We start from the raw sequence: 10,971 nt of genomic DNA on the forward strand, positions 1-10,971 counted from the left end.
TGTAGTATATTATATATTGCAGTTGTGTATTATGTTACATTTACCAAAAATAATTTCAAATAAAGTCACAGCAAGAACTGTTGCATGCTTCCAAGTGACTATTGGTTTCGCTTCTAAATTAATCTGTTTTTGAGCAAATCTTTGAATGAATGATTCAGTGACTCATTAATGAAGACGATCACTTGAATGAACAGAGTTTTGAATGAATTGGTTGAGGAAATGATTCAGTGATTGACTCATGAAGACAGTCACTTCAATGAACAATGTTTTGAATGTATCAATTGAGGGAATGGTTCAGTGATTCACACTAAAAAAACTACTTGCGTAACAGACAGAGTCACTAATTAATCACTAATTAAAAACCCTACAAATCTTGTTTAAATCCTTTAATTTTTATCTTTATCTTTGAATCTTTATTTTATTTTATTTTTATTTTATTTATTTTTATGTAACTTAATGGTGTTTTGATCAAAAGTGGATTTATTTGATGCAAAAATTTAGTTTTAGTTATTAATTTTTTTAAGTTGCTGTCTGCTGTTGGCACACGATAATAGCTGATCTTACTGCTGCTGCTATCTGCCTGCGTGAGAGACTCTATCATCAACCCTGCTCGCTGGAGTCAGGGGCCAGCCGTCACCCCTGGGCAACCATGCCTGACTTTTCAACAATCCCTCCTCTGCTTTCCTCGGCTTCACTCAGCCATGTCACGTTCCTGTGGCTCTCGTTTGTTCCTGCGGTACCCCGATCCCTGGTCTCGGCCGCTGCACTTTAAGTAAGGACACACTGACCTAAAATGGTACAGCGGGCAGCCCATATGGAAGTGTTCTTTTAATGTTTTTGTAGAGGAAAAAGTCTTTCAGTATTGTGGTTTCTTATCTAGAGCTCTGGCTGCGTCTGTTCTGTATCACAGTCTCCATGCTTTCCTATATGGATCTTTATCTGTCACTGTATTAGTAATCTTTCATCCCGTTGTTTAAAGTGGGGTTATGCAAGGATGTGAACACTATATTCCTAGATTTGCTTGTGGTATTCCAATTTTTTACACTCCTTAAGAAGGTTCTTGTGTAGTTTTAGTTATTAATTTTTTTAAGTTGCTGTCTGCTGTTGGCACACGATAATAGCTGATCTTACTGCTGCTGCTATCTGCCTGCGTGAGAGACTCTATCATCAACCCTGCTCGCTGGAGTCAGGGGCCAACCGTCACCCCTGGGCAACCATGCCTGACTTTTCAACAATCCCTCCTCTGCTTTCCTCGGCTTCACTCAGCCATGTCACGTTCCTGTGGCTCTCGTTTGTTCCTGCGGTACCCCTGATCCCTGGTCTCGGCCGCTGCACTTTAAGTAAGGACACACTGACCTAAAATGGTACAGCGGGCAGCCCATATGGAAGTGTTCTTTTAATGTTTTTGTAGAGGAAAAAGTCTTTCAGTATTGTGGTTTCTTATCTAGAGCTCTGGCTGCGTCTGTTCTGTATCACAGTCTCCATGCTTTCCTATATGGATCTTTATCTGTCACTGTATTAGTAATCTTTCATCCCGTTGTTTAAAGTGGGGTTATGCAAGGATGTGAACACTATATTCCTAGATTTGCTTGTGGTATTCCAATTTTTTACACTCCTTAAGAAGGTTCTTGTGCCGTAAGGTGATCTTGACAGCATTCAGAAGCCATATATGTAGCCGTATTATTTAGATCTATTTCTAGATCTGCCCTGGACCACTCAGGTGTGCTGTCCCAGGTGTGTTTGGCACAGGAATGGGTCTCTCTCGTGCAGAAGGTAAATTGACATCTCAGCAATGGCTCAAATCCAGTCCAGGTTGTTCTCCTCCTCTTTCTCAATCCATCTGCTTCTCCTCCACCTTTACAGCCCGGCTGTACCCCCCATCTAAACATCCTCCCCAGAGCCCACTGCTGCTGTTTCTGCTGCTGTATGGCTATTTGTAGCCTGGTTGGTTGGTTTACAAAATGGCAGTCCATCTTACTGCATATATTTGTGATTAATCTCATATTTCTAAGACTATTAAGGGAAGAAAACAACTTAATGTAATTGGTGGAATATCATGAATTGTATTTATTTATGTATTTATTTACTTAATTACTCTATCTATCTATCTATCTATCTATCTATCTATCTATCTATCTATCTATCTATCTATCTATCTATCTATCTATCTATCTATCTATCTATCTTCTAATACTTATATTTCCCTGCCTGCATAAAATGCTTGTTACATATTTTCATATGTCAGTATTTGCATATACATGCAAATATATTTTTATAATTATTTTTAAATTATATTTATGAAATAGATTACAAAAAGAAATATTTATTTATTTATTAATTTCCTAAATGTCCAGTATTTGCATATAAATAAACACACACTTTTATTTTTATAATTATTATTTTTTTTATTATATTTATGAATTGTTATTATAAAATACATTTATTTATTTACTTACGTATAAAGTTGAACTTACTTATGCAATTGGAGTTGTATTTTTGTTTATTTTTTGTATATATTTATGAAATTGATTAAAAATACAAACATTTATTTATTTATTGCCTAAATAAAATAAATACCTATTTCCTTGCCTGCCTAAAATGTCATATTTTCAATATTTTAACATATTTTAACATGTCAATATTTGCATATACAAATAAATAAATGAATACTATCTATCTATCTCTCTGTCTAACTGTCTGTCTGTCTGTCTATCTGTCGCTCTAGATAGATAGATAGAAAACGTGTGTGTGTATGTGTGTGTGTATATACAGTATATACAGTATATACAGTATATATATATATATATATATATACCCAGTTCGCATCATTTGTATCGCCTGGCATGAATTTGTGTCTATTTGCATTTTTTTGCATCGACTTTGTATGGAATAATTAATTTCACTTTAGGTGTGCACACACCATTATAACCACATAGCTACACCCTGACAATCACCCAGAATGCCCTAGCAACTGCATAGCAACATGTTAAAACACACCAAATGCCTCACATTAACAACCCATGTGGTTGTGAAAGAAATAACAAAGAACAAACTATTTTTTCGTGCATTTTTAGTGATAAGTAATGCATTTTCTAATGAAGCTGATTATGAATTTTACAGGCAGTGAAAACCTGAGCTGCAAGCGATGGACTTTACCCCTTTTTCTTTCAAATGTGCCTTTCCCATTCATCTTATTTGACAGGAAGGAGGGGCTGCTTAAAATTCAGAGCAATTAACTCCTGATCCCATCCATTTAGCTGTGAGAGGATGTGAGTGATCACTTAAAGAGTGTCACAAAGCACTGACAAGTGGACATCAGGCCTTGTAATGACCCCGACATAAATTATAAATGCAGGCTAGAGCCAGAGATGATTATGAGCTCTTCCTGCACCATAACCACCACAGGCTTTGCTGAACACAGACATCCAACCTAATATTCAGAGTAATGGTCATTTGGGGTTTTATTTGGTTGATTTTCAATCTTTTACAGTACATTTGGTACCAAACTGGAATATGTGTTCACATTTGGTCTCCTATTAGCATTGATTTCACTATAGAGGACAATTAGACCATGGTCCCGTGATTAACTGACATGATTTGACTCACCAGGACAGTCAGATCCTGTGATCATGGTGAGTTACTATCTAACAAGCTACGGCCAAATGACATGCTTAAGCACAGAGGTTAATAATATAACAGCCCCGGAGTCAGCCATCGATGAGAGGCGCAATAATTCTGATGATAATCACGGTAATTACTATCAGCATTATCACTCAGAGGCATGAAATTGACCTCTAGAGATCAGCCTGGATGGATTTAAGATAAGAGCCTGTAGGTCCTCTTTCCATTTGCTGATCTAATTAAATGTAAATAGAGGGTGAGATTGTCTACAATTCCCATAATTCCCTTACACTGCCACTGGCTATTGTAGGAGGGAGGCATGGCAAAAACTCTCCACCCACACTCTATGGCTTTGTTCCAAAGGCTAGTGAGCTGTTCTAGATAGACAACTGACTTCTAAGCAGCATCCTAACTGAAATGTAAATGTATAAGTGGCTGCTTTTGAACTCTACATAGGCAGCAAGCCTGTGCATTCAGCTCACAGATATTCCAGTAGAACCAGCTATTTTATAATATTTTGTATAACATCTCTATATATTTTTTAATAGTTTTAATTTTATGTTATTATACTTTATAATCAATCCTATTATGATACTTAAAAAAATAATATTAGATTTTTGAAATGATAAATTCTGTATATTTTAATATCATTTAAATATTTATTTTTTTATATTTTATAATAAATCATAATATAATACTTTGAATAATTGTATTTTATTTTTAGATTTTAGATTTAATTATAAATGATGTATAATTTTATCATTATATTTTTGTGTTGTTTTAAATAAAGTATTTTATACTTTAAAATAAAAATATTATAATACTTCAAATAAATTATATAATTAGTTCTAAATGATGTATTTTATTTATGCTATGTGTTTATGTCTTGTTTGTAGACTAAAAACTGTTCGGATTATATATATTATATATAATTATTTTCTATAATTTTTTCTTATGTTTTATAATTTGATTATTATATTATTTACATAGAATATTTGTTATATTGATATACATTTATATATAATGACCAGGCAGTTTCTTTGGCCTTTCTCAACCATGGCTTTGCCAATGCTGACTCACTAAGGCAGAATTCAGATTCAAAGCACTCTATTTTTGCTTGGGCGCTCTCTGCCTCTTCGGTTTGTTTGATGATCCAGTGAAGAAGCAGCTTCATCTCCTGAGCTTGACTGTCTGGGAGAACCTTATCTGCAGAAACAGCCTCCAAGAGCCACACAGCTCCACAGGTCAGAGTCGCCAGGATTTATATGGGTCCAACTCCTCTGGTTATGCTCTATTTTAGCATCTTCATCCTCGTGACAGTCCTTCACATATCTATAGACTCTCGCACTTACAATTTTTGGATTATTCGTCTTTTATATGAGTGTGAAAAAGAATGAACGGCACAAAAACATACTGAAAAACAATCTTTGAGTCATTATGAATAATAGAAAATAGAAATAATTAACTGTTTTTCAGCACAAAAAACAGGTTTATTTTCTGAAAGTACTACTGCAACAAAGCCAGTGAGGAGAGAGATAAAATAAAAAAACATTTGATAGTTAAAAATAGGTTTGGAAGAAGTCATTTCTCATTGGATTGCTCTGATTAACCCTTGGTTTAATCTGAGCGAGCTGACTTTAGACCCCGAAATAAATGCTTCTCAGCCCAGTCAATTAACTCATAATGGCTCATTAAGCATTCCAGATACTAACTAAAGTAAACAGCTTCATTAGCAGCGGATCTGTCGACATCAGAGAACCGTGGCATCGTTTGGCAAAGGGGTTGTGCAGAAAGCTAATAAATTAGTGATTAATTTTCAAACCAGGCCCAAAACCTAAACCATGTCAGAAGTGTGCATACAAAAGAGGCTGAGAGATAGCGTCAGTCAAGTTTTTAATTGAGCGAGGCATTTAATTAGAATCCCGAGGCCAGAGTTTGGCTACAGAGTTCTGCTTATTTAAATATGAATTACCACTGCAAGTTCTGTTTGCTACAGTGCCGTGTCTTAATTCACATACTATCTGTACTGAACCATAAAGATAAGAATTTAAGCATCCCAAATCAATATATGCTAAAAATATGCCAGTTGTCCAAATTAAATGCTTTTCTTGAGTTCTTGCATTTGTGCATGTTTTACTGGCAAATTTTGCCTACAATCCTTTGCGCTATGGAATAGAGGAGTAGTTTGTGTTGATTCTCATTTTCCTAGTCCTAAATGTCCTATCCAAATGTACACACACACACACACACACACACACACACACACGTTTACTTAGCTATCTAAATGGGGACATTCAATAGGCGTAATGGTTTTTATACTGTACAAACTGTATTTTCTATCGCCCTACACCAACCCTACACCTAACCCGACCCCTTACAGGAAACTGTCTGCATTTTTACAATTTTAAAAAAACGTTGTTTACTTTATTTTTATACCAGTTTGAGGATGTCCCCAAAGGGAGGTTTTTGGAGGTTTTGTCAGGTTTAGCTCACTTTTGGGTACAAATTTGTCCCCAAAATATGGTTAAATAGGTACTACACACACACACACACACACATTTTTAAATACATAATATATTTGAGAATATACAAAGATTATGGCAAATAAATTGACAATATATATGTTTATATATATTTGCATTAATATATTTTTCATATGTACTTATATTTAATATGTACTGTACATATATTTCCCAAAATTTTGTGGTCAGTAGCATTTTTTTCATGTTTTTGAAGTCTTTTATGCTCAAGTATATATTTGATCAAAAATACAGGAAAACAGTATTATTGTGAAATATAATTCAAATTACTGTTTCCTATTTTAATATATTTTAAAATGTAATTTATTTCTGGGATGGCAAAGCTAAATATTCAGGATTCTTTGATGACTATAAAGTTGAAAAGAACAGTATAGAAATCTTCTGTAAAATTATAAATGTCTTTACTGTCACTTTTATTCAGTTTAATGCGTCCTGAAAAATAGTAATTTAATTAAAAAAAAACTTTTAAACATTTTAATATCTGATATATGTTTATATTGTTAATATATGTTTATATTCTGAAAAATATATTTTGAAAAAATACATTTTGCATTTACTCAACATATTTGATGATTGGAAATATATTGTCCAATGAAAAACATTTTGTAATATATTTTGGCATTTGATGGTTTACTTCATGTACTTCCTTAAGCTGTGCTGGTTACATATTTGAAATATAAGCTGCTAACATACACAAGCTAAAACAGTGCACGATATGGAAGTTTATGATAAAAAATACAATTTTATGACATGATATTTCCTAATATTGCCACACAAGTTGGTATAGCATACTAGCATATTACTCTTTCTGTTTCTGTCATACAAAAATAGTGTGCTAGTATGCTAATTCATCCAGAGTCCCGCTACACACACTTTCTTATTACTAACAAAGTATATACTTAAGTTCATAGTACAAGTATGTAAAGTCATCAAGTCACATTTTTCTTCCACTGAAACCATGAACCAGTTCTAATTGTTTTCGCTAATGAGACTCATTAGCACAAATAAGCTGACATATATGAAGCAGATATGTATATCCGTGGCTGAACTGCTGCCTGCTTATCTCTCGTCCCCGCTTACTCTCATTATGCAAGTGAATCCCCTTTAATCTGCACCATATGGGTAAAATGCTGACTAATTAGAAGCGATATGTAACAGTTGTGTGTTATGTTAAAGCTCTAGGGTGTGTGCTATAGCAGTGGGAACGCTGTGGCCTGCCCCTTTCATGCTCTATGTTTGAGGTTGAATCTCAATGCGGTGGCTCGGCAGCTGTGGTTCGGAGCAGAATGTATGAAAAGTGACAGAGAAATTAGACGACAGGCCCTCTGACACAAAGCGCCGCCAGAACACGACTGCAGGGGAAATCGGGCTGCAGGCTTTCCTGCTTTCCAGCGCCGCAGGAGTGAAACGGCATCACCCAGATATGTCTAAGGATGTTCTGAGTCCTTTGCGTTCGAGGAGATGAAGGTTGTTTTAAGGATAATAGTGAAATTCAGCTCAGTTTCTAGCTACACAGTGAGCTGACGTTCATACTGACATTATTAGCCTGCTGGATAGGTCTGACCCAGTGGATTAGTCACTTAGTGCCTTGGCTTAGCATGACCTGAGCATAATCTTTTGGGCCGTCTCAGTCTTTTATAAAATTTCTGACTTCAGTGGCTTTCTGTATAGTATTATTTTGAGACACAGACCTATTAGCACTGCTTTTTTAAAAGGAATAGTTCACGGCAAAATGAATTCTGGCATTGTTTACTCACCCTCATGCTGTTCTAAATGTGTATGACTTTCAATCTTTTGTGGAACACAAAATAAGATATTTTGGAGAATGTTTCAACTTTGTGTGCCCATACGCTGAAAGTCTTTTTTGTGTTATGCAGAAGAAATGTATGAAGTCATGAGGTGAGTAAATGATGACTGCATTTTCATATTTGGATGAACTGTCCCTTTAAATCACAAGGCAGGTGAGAACGAGTGATGACCTTAAATCCAATGTATTGAACCTTGAGGCGGCAAGTTTGAATATTATATGGGCAAGCACAAATTGATTTGACATCTACATGCAAAATTCTCAGAATCTAAAATGTCTTTTTTCAAAAAATAAATAAAACTAACATTTTTCAAATGAATTGTTCATAAAGCATCATATAGCTTCAGAAGAACTAGAATATAGAACGAACGCCATATGGACTCTTTTTATATTACTTTTTAGTGCTTCAGATCTACAGAACTTCGGTTCCTAATCTTCATCCCCACTTGCACTGTAAGAAAAATTACATTTGTACAACACAGTCTCCCAGCATGCATTGCAGCATGAATAAACTACTAAAAACCCAGGTAACAAATTTAACTTATAAAAATGGGCAAACATTGTTTTGAAATGTTTCTAAAATGTTAAAATGTCCAGTTTTCTGGTCGTGATTATAGCGTTACTTTAAGGTTACAAAAATGTTTCTTACAGCGTTCTACTAATTTTATCCCCAAAATACAGCGTTATTTGAATGTTTATTTTTTTATATTCTAAGAACGTTAAAATGTCCATGTCCGTGATTATAATGTTATTTAAAGGTTACAAACCTTTTTTTTACATTTTCTTGCGTTCTACTAACTTAATCACCCAAAATATGTTATTTGAATGTTTATTTTTAATAGCTATTCTAAGACCGTTTAAATGTTGTTTTCTTGTCGTGATTAGAATGTTATTTAAAGGTTACAAAAATGTTCTAAGAACATTCATCAAGTGGAAGAAACATCATGTGGACGCTCCGTTGAGAAAGTAAATCAAATATTAAAACATTTTTTACATTTTCTTATGTTCTACTAACTTAATCACCCAAAATATGTTATTTGAATGTTTATTTTTAATAGCTATTCTAAGACCGTTTAAATGTTCTGTTTTCTTGTCGTGATTAGAATGTTATTTAAAGGTTACAAAAATGTTCTAAGAACATTCATCAAGTGGAAGAAACATCATGTGGACGCTCCGTTGAGAAAGTAAATCAAATATTAATAAAGTTTTAAGATTGTTCCATAATCTTTACTTTAAGAATATTTTGTCCTAACATTTATATAACTTTTAAAATACATTACTGAATGCTAATGTTCCCTGTTAGCTGGGAAGTCATGAATGAATCATATTGCCTTGATTTTTTTTTTTTCACTTTTCCTTTTCACTTTTCTTGTTTGAGGTGCACATCTTCAGCTTCCATTGCAGTTTGTAGTTAAATGTCTCTTCTTAACATATGTTCCTGCTCTCATTCACATATCTGTGCAGCCTAAACATGAAGAGAGTTTCCCACAAGGCTTTGCAGTTCGATTTTGCCTGTACTATATGCATCCCCTTTCAGAACATTGGACATGAATTTTAGTGTCATTTATTTTGTGGCCACTGCTGTATGATTTTCTGGAACAGTATGGAAAGAGTGAGTGCAGAGGTGCCAGAGCTCTAGGTCCAACTTCACTGTTGCCTGTGGTGTTGAAAAGAAATCCTTGGAGAAGTGTGAGGTACGTTACAGATGGAGAGAGTGAGAAAGAGCGAGCGAGAGAGAGAACGAGATTGAATAGTAGACATTATCAGCTGAGCACAGGGGCTGAGAGGAGGCAATGTGATGTTGTTCCTGTCTGTGTCTTTCCTGCTTCCTGTTTGGATGTCCTCACCCGGTCTCGCTTCATTTTGAGCCTGGACGTCCTTTCCTGGACAATGTAATCAGAAGAATAAGCCAAACAGAGACATGGAGGAGAGAAACTGAGAAAGATATGGTCAAAGTGTGAGAGAGAGGAAGGGAAGAGCAATGAAAAAGAGAGAGAGGGAGAGATGAGATTGGCGAGCCGGCGCGTAGGCAGTCAGGAGTGCTCAGGTGTGGGGATTAAGCTATCCGCTCATTGCCGAGGAACCGCTTCAGTCGATCTGCTGTGGATACATTAGAGGAGGGGCGCTCAACATTATCCACCATCCACAAATAGCACAACACAGAGAACTAATGGATTCCTGATGAGCTGTCAGACTCCACATTCAATCTGGAGGACACCTGTTTAGGAGCGGACAGGAAGACAGAACTGGACACTCGGGGCTCCTCGGGCCCCCTAAATGATGGACAGGTGAGAGACGAGTAATCTTTTTCTCAAGCCTCAGTGGACTGAAATATCTTGATGGTAGTGTTTGCTAAGGCGGAACATAATTCTCTAACATTTTAGTTGAAATAGTTACATTTGTTGTATAGTTTTATTGGGACTTACTTTAGTTGGGTTTACATTACTCAAGATATCTGAGTTGTGTCTATGTGGTAGATTTATGTTAAAAACTCATTATAGTATAAATATTCACCTGTGAGTGTATAGTTCAAAACTAACCACCTAGCAACTGCATAGCAACACACTAACAAGATGTTATGTTGTTAATATAATAGTTATCGTCATAGTTATTGTATATAGTCGTAGGCGTAATTTGCGGGTGGGACGGGTGGGACATGTCCCCACCACTTTTTGCCAGGGTCGATATTGTCCCTACCACTTTTTGAAAGTAATTGAAAAATATATTGCGGAAGGTATGTATTAAAGGGAAAACAAGATCAACAAATCATTCTTCATAATCTAATTAGGGTGATAAAATAAACAAAAAAACAACAACAACATTTGACTCCTTACGCATGCATAACTCGTGCAGTGCAATAACGACGTGATTTGCAGCTGTCGCACTTTTCGTAAGGCCATTAGGCTATAGCATTTTATTTAAAAAATGGAGAGCTTCCTTGTGCTAAGTAGGCCTGCCCTCTACTAAAGATTTTTCTAGTCAACTAGTCGCACGTTATATTAA

The sequence above is a fragment of the Sinocyclocheilus grahami genome, unplaced genomic scaffold (genome assembly GCF_001515645.1).
Source record: "Sinocyclocheilus grahami isolate Dianchi unplaced genomic scaffold, SAMN03320097.WGS_v1.1 scaffold84.1, whole genome shotgun sequence".
Lineage (NCBI taxonomy): Eukaryota > Metazoa > Chordata > Actinopteri > Cypriniformes > Cyprinidae > Sinocyclocheilus > Sinocyclocheilus grahami.